We start from the raw sequence: 6,736 nt of genomic DNA, 5'->3' as shown, positions 1-6,736 counted from the left end.
AACAGTATGACTTCATATAGCATTAATATTCTACTCTGTATCAGATCATAGGTGGAGTATTGTTTTCAGCTTAAAGTTCATACAAATTGAGCACTTCTTTTTCATCATTTTTATTTTTCATAGGAAATATAAGCAAATGAGGGAAAAAGCATGAAGAACCAAAATACATACAATAAAATCTTTTGAGCCCCAGTCTCCGTCCTCAGAGACTACTACTATTAATTTCTCCTGTTAGACGTACCATGTTTAAAAAGGAGTAGTTCAGTTCAACAATGCCTGGGTGCCCTGTTTGTGCCAGACATGGTGTAAGGTGCTAGGGAATCAAGTCATTTAGAATCAGCCCTCGCTGCTTTGTGACAACCTGAAGGGGCAGGATGGGGGTGGCGGTGGCGTGGGGTGGAGGGAGGCCCAAGGAGGTGATATATATATATATATATATATAATTATGGCTGATTCAAGTTGTTGTACAGTAGAAACTAACAACATTGTAAAGCAATCTTCCTCCAATTGAAAAAGTTAAAAAAAAAAAAAAGAATCAATCCTTTGTAGTAATGGAGACAGACACAAAACAGATCGTTTCAACAAAATATAAAACTTTATTTTTTTAAAGTATAAAAGAATATGTCTGAGATTTCTCCCAATTGCATTGTATCTGTCATTTCCAGGTGTATCTCCCACAGGCATCTTGAGCTGCTGCTGCTGCTGCTGCTGCTAAGTCACTTTAGTCATGTCCAACTCTGTGTGACCCCATACACGGCAGCCCACCAGGCTCCCCCGTCCCTGGGATTCTCCAGGCAAGAACACTGGAGTGGGTTCAACGCATGAAAGTGAAAAGTGAAGTCGCTCAGTCGTGTCCGATTCTTCGTGATCCCATGGACTGCAGCCTACCAGGCTCCTCCATCCATGGGATTTTCCAGGCAAGAGTACTGGAGTGGGGTGCCATTGCCTTCTCCGCATCTTGAGCTAGACACATCCAAAACTCAATCATCAGCCACCTCCCCCAATGAGTTCACCTCTACATTTCCTAAATCAAAAAATGGCATTTCATTTATCTAGGCTCAAGCCAGAAAACTCTCACTCAGCAGATATTTATCAAGCATCTACAATGTCTAAGGGCTTCCAGGCTGTGAACATATGATAGCAAATAGGGTCTTCACTAAAACTTGTTTGTGGAACTCTACCCTTTATTTCTCTCACCTCTGCCCTTCCAATTCAGTTGTCAAATCTTGCCAGTTCTACTTCCTGAATTCCTCTGGGTTTATATTTCCATCCATACTGGCAATGCCCTAGTACAGGCTGCCATCTTCTTTTCCTTGAATCACTACAATGATGGCCTAACTGGTTTTCCTTCCATTAGTCTTGCCACTCCTCAATTCCATTTTCTCACAGTACCAGAGTTATCACCTAAAATACAAACCTAATCATGTTGAAACCCTTCAAACTTACTATTATCTTTAGGAAGAAGGTCAAATGCCTTAATATTATCAGCAATACTTCTCATGATCTGGGCCTGTTTACTTCCCCTGCATCTAGAATCTCTGTTCCTGGACTATGCTCTCCTCTCATGTCTGGGCCTTTACAGTTATCTCTATCTTGCCCTCCAGCCTTTAATCTGGCTAATTCCTATCTATTCACAAGCATGGAACCATTCAGACTGAACTACATTTTTAAAATTCGAGTTTCCCTTCCCTATGAGAATATAAGCTTTGTCACGTCAATTATTAGATTGATTTTTACATGTACGTGTTCATTATTATATTTCCATATCTAGCTCAGTGTTTGGCACAAAATAAGAGGCTAAGTATTTTCTGGATAAATCAATCAACACTCAGAAAGTCAGAAGGAAAGTCAACTAGCTCAGTCTGTGGATTAGGGAAAGGCTTTTTAGAAGACATCTGAAAAATAAGTAAAGAAAGTAAGAGTTAGACAAAGAAAATCAAGACAGTCCAGACAGTGTCAATGATAATATGAGAGTTCTGTAAGTATAAAACAGTGTTATGAATGGGAAGTGGGTGTGATGGAAGATGACAGTGGAGACATAAACAGTGGTGAGATTACGGAGGTCCTAGGATACAGGCTATGGAGGTAGACTTTATCTTGTAGGTGATGGTGGTGGTGGCAGGGGGCGGGGGAGGGTTGTAGACATTGAAACAGACCAGTAAAATGGTCAGATTTACATTTAAGACTGATCATTCTGGCTGCTACTGAAAAGACAAATTGGGGGATGTAGGTGAGGGTTGGAGGCAACAGTGAGATAGATTGGTAGTTGAAATAAAAGGAAGGGATAAATTAGAATCTAAATGGCTCATGAGCCCTCCCAAATGGATCTATCTAGTAGGCAAATAAAAGTCTGAGTCTCAAGGAAGAAGTCAGGTATAGTAGTAGTTTTAGGATCCTTAAGCAAATAGCTTAAAACAATGAGCAAGTATGGTACTCTGAAGGGGAATATTCATGCAAAAAAAGAGAAAAAAAAAATCAAGGTTTAAACTTATATTATTTAAAGGACAGGCAGAGAAAGAGCCCTTAAGAAGCATGAGATAAGGAGAACAAACAGGAGAGAAGCAAAGGGATTTAGGTTTCAAGAAGGGTCTGATCAAAGGTGTCAAAGGTAACATAGGGTCTAGAAAGCGGCACTGATCAATAGCACAGTTGGAGTGGGGGCTATTCATTTTCCAAGATCAATAAGAGAGGCAGATAAATGTGGGGTGGACAGGAAGTTAAGATATGTTACTTGAATTTTCTTGAATTTTCTCAGTTAACTAGGTACAAGGTTGCTGGAAATGTTTGCAGCCCCTAGGAAATCTCCATCCTCAAACGAGTGGGTCTTTGATGGCAAGGAGGGCATAAGACCCAGTCTTAGTATTTCACCTATTCTGACCACACTAGACCAAGTGAATCAATTTTTCATCCTTACTAACACACTAAAAAAAAGCAGAAACAATTTGGAAATCTTGTCACTTAAAAAGAGATTTAAAAAAATTTAACCAAAAGCACTAGCTACCGCAGGAACACCACCTGAGTTAAAGATGAAGTCCTAGCTGCAGGCTGTGATGGTCTCACTGAGCATCCCGTCTTGTCAGTTAAAGGTCTGCTCAGTCTTTACAGGTCTGTCATCTGGGATCTCAAGCACAATCTATAATAGAAAAAGAACACGAATTAAAAAAGGAACTGGCATAAAAATTGCAGGCACATGTGAATGTGTGTTAAGTGCTTGAAAAATACCTTTTAGACAACTCTAGTCACCTTCCAATAAAAAAAGTAGTTGAAGCTGAGGAAGGAGGAGTAGCTATCACTGAAAGTTATAAGACTGGGAGCTGACAAATGATAAAGGAGTGTCAAGACCTGGAGTAAGCTGAAGCTGCAGACCAAGAATCTGCTGTATGTCACTTTGTGTTATTTCCTCCAAGGTGCTCAGCTGGTGATTTATGGGGCAGACTCAGCATTAAGGTCTTGACAGGCACTGGGGTCTGAGGCAAGGAAACACAGGGCCTCTGGATATTGACAAATCAAGTGGTCTAGGCTGGGAAGGGCAGTAATGGCAGGAGGGCTGAGAGGGAAAATGAAATATAAGAGCAGATATGGACCATGTGAGGGTACATAGGTGCAGGGGAAAAAGATGTTGCAGCCATAAAGAGTAATGGAATCTAATTTTCTGCTGTAGTTAATGTCTTTATGAATGATGACAAAACTCTAGACAGTCTAGGTTGGGATTTCTGTATTTCTGATGTTCTGCCTTCTACTCCACAATGACCAGTAACAGACAACTAAATGTTGAAGAGTTAGATCTACCCTTATAATCAAGACAACCTGAATAAATACCTATTAGTTTTTTCTTAACTTTAATTCTAATAAACTATCAATCTGCCATATCTAGAGTAAAATTATCATTCAAATACACAACTATTATCCTATAAATACCATCATTCTGCTCTTCTTTCACCTCATATTTCTCTCTCCATATCGTTCATTCTATTTTTGGTTTACAAATAGGTCACTTTTCCTTGTCTGGACTCTTAACAATGGTTGAACACTTAACATTTGCAGGATATTTTACTAAGACAGTGTATAAATAATAATAGTCAAAATAACTGGTAATATTAATACTTATTCTGCCAAATACTTTATACATGAATAAATCTATCTAATCTTCATGACACCCTATAAAACAGATATTATAGCTATTTTAAAGATGCAAAAACCAGTTTAGTTAGGTTAAACAAGCTGCCTGAGTCCACATAGCTGGTAAGCAGTGTAATGAGGGATTTAAAGCCAGCTTCTTCTGACTCAAGAGCTGAGCTATCTATATTCTGCTATCTATATTACTGCTATCTATATTCCTTTTCTCTGTTTCTAAGAAGATATGGTCTAGTGGAGTTACATGCATTCACAAGTAATCAGCTTGATTTGGTAAGTGCCAATGAGAAAGGTCTCTTTTTTCCAGACTCTCAATGTTTTTAAAAAATCTATTTCCTAACTAACTTTTGAGTTTTATTAGATTCAGACTTTTGAGAATTACATCTGTAAATGGACATAGAAAGGGGAAAAGAAAGCCCTAAACTGCTGAATATGAAATGGACTTTTACTTCAAATCAGCATAAATTTCTGTATTAATAGGAAGAGCCTCTACTCCCCCATACAACAAAGTACCAGAATTTGTCTATTGTCAATACAATCTTTCCAGCATTATTTTTCACTTGATTCAGTGCAGACTTCCCAACCAGTACATCACCGTCACTAATTAATACTGTAGCCTGCAGTCAGATGCAAGTTCTATTATATCTTCCAGTGTCCCAATACATAATGAAACTAAATGGTTGTCCCCCACTCTCCTGGACAACTAGGCCGTACTATCGTCCCATCTTCTGCTGCAAGGCCTTGATTTGTGACTAGGTACGAGGTGCCTGCCCCTCGTTCAGGCATCAACTAAAGAATCCAACTCACTCAGGTACATGTGTGTTCAGGGAACAGTTGGAAGGCATCGGCAGTGTCTGGCTCTTGTGGCAGCATGAAAGAAGGGAGGCAGAAGACCAGGATTCTACCCACATGGGAGTAGGAACTAGCAACCCACTCCATTATTCTTGCCTGGAAAATCCCATGGACAGAGGATCCTGGTGGGCTATAGTCCATAGGGTCACAAAGAGTTGGACACAACTGAAGTGACTTAGCATGCACGCACGAACTTCTGCACATAGCTTTCGGTGGCATAATTTCCCTGAATTAATCCCTAAGTTGATGATGGTATCTATTAGCCCCTTTTCCCTTTTTAATGAATCCTAAAAGAGATATTGTGGATCACAAAAAACTGGAAAATTCTTTAAGAGATGGGAATACCAGACCACCTTATCTGCCTCCTGAGAAATCTGTATGCAAGTCAGGAAGCAACAGTTAGAACGGGACATGGAACAGACTGGTTCCAAATTGGGAAAGAAATACGTTAAGGCTGTATACTGTCACCCTGCTTATTCAACTTATATGCAGAGTACATCATGTGAAATGCAGAGCTGGATGAAGCACAAGCTGGAATCAGGATTGCCGGGAGAAATATCATTAATCTTAGATATGCAGACACCACCACCCTTATGGCAGAAAGTGAAGAGGAACTAAAAAGCCTCTTGATGAAAGTGAAAGAGGAGAGAGTGAAAAGCTGGCTTAAAACTCAACATTCAAAAAACGAAGATCATGGCATTCGGCCCCATCACTTCATGGCAAATAGATGGGGAAACAATGGAAACAGTGACAGACTTTACTTTTGGAGGCTCCAAAATCACTGGAGATGGTGACTGCAGCCATGAAATTAAAAGAAACTTGCTCCTTGGAAGAAAAGCTATGACCAACCTAGACAACATATTAAAAAGCACAGACATTATTTTTCTGACAAAGGTCTGTCTAATCAAAGCTAAGGTTTTTCCAGTAGTCATGTGGATATGAGAGTTGGACTATAAAGAAAGCTGAGCGCCGAAGAATTGATGCTTTCAAACTGTGGGGTTGGAGAAGACTCTTGAGAGTCCCTTGGACTGCAAGGAGATCCAACCAGTCCATCCTAAAGGAGATTAGTCCTGGGTGTTCATTGGAAGGACTGATGCTGAAGCTGAAACTCCAATACTTTGGCCACCTGAGGCGAAGAGACGGACTCGTTGCAAAAGACCCTGATGCTGGGAAAGACTGAAGGCCGAAGAGGACGACAGAGGGTGGGATGGTTGGATGGCATCACCGACTCAATGGACATGAGTTTCAGCAAGCTCGGGGAGTTAGTGATGGACAGGGAAGCCTGGCGTGCTGCAGTCCATGGGGTCTCAAAGAGACATGACTGAGTGACTGAACTGAAAAGAGATAATACCTGTAAGCATCCAACACAGAACCCGGGGGCTCTGTTCAAAAAACATCAGCATTATTACCACTCTGAGTCTCTATGACTTACCTTGCCCCATTGACAGCCCCACGTGCTCCTTTCTTTGTTACCCGGAGCTTAGCTTAAGTCTCCAGAAACCCTCTATTCACTTTCGCTCTTCATCTCTAAAGCCAAACACGTCCACTGACCTCGGGAATTCCGCGGCAAAGCCGGATTACTTCCCCAAACCGCCGTTCAGCCACTTCCTGCAGAATCCAATTCCGACTGGACGTCAACTCCGCGAAAAAATAGTTCCGCCTAGAGCCCAGCGTTCTCTCTCGCAACTCCAGCGCCAACCGCTCTAAGCATATTGAGCCCAACCGGTACCCGGCGCGATCGGAGCGCAGG

General features: G+C 41.1%; 1 long non-coding RNA gene across 4 annotated transcripts; it reads right to left on the bottom strand.

The window, feature by feature from the left end:
- Window positions 1-576: 576 nt before the first annotated feature.
- Window positions 577-6,581, bottom strand: LOC123465868. Of its 4 annotated transcripts, none has more exons than XR_006641160.1 (3): window positions 6,419-6,581; window positions 3,016-3,133; window positions 577-803 (listed from the first exon to the last, which is right to left on the bottom strand). It is a non-coding gene; the product is annotated as an uncharacterized LOC123465868 (long non-coding RNA). The 4 variants fall into 4 exon arrangements; XR_006641161.1 differs by lacking the exon at window positions 577-803 and adding an exon at window positions 904-963; XR_006641159.1 differs by lacking the exon at window positions 577-803 and adding an exon at window positions 1,727-1,895 and having other exon boundaries at window positions 3,002-3,133.
- Window positions 6,582-6,736: the final 155 nt, after the last annotated feature.

This window comes from Bubalus bubalis, chromosome 6, assembly GCF_019923935.1.
Source record: "Bubalus bubalis isolate 160015118507 breed Murrah chromosome 6, NDDB_SH_1, whole genome shotgun sequence".
Taxonomy (NCBI): Eukaryota; Metazoa; Chordata; class Mammalia; order Artiodactyla; family Bovidae; genus Bubalus; species Bubalus bubalis.
This window is presented reverse-complemented; position numbering and strand designations above follow the sequence as displayed.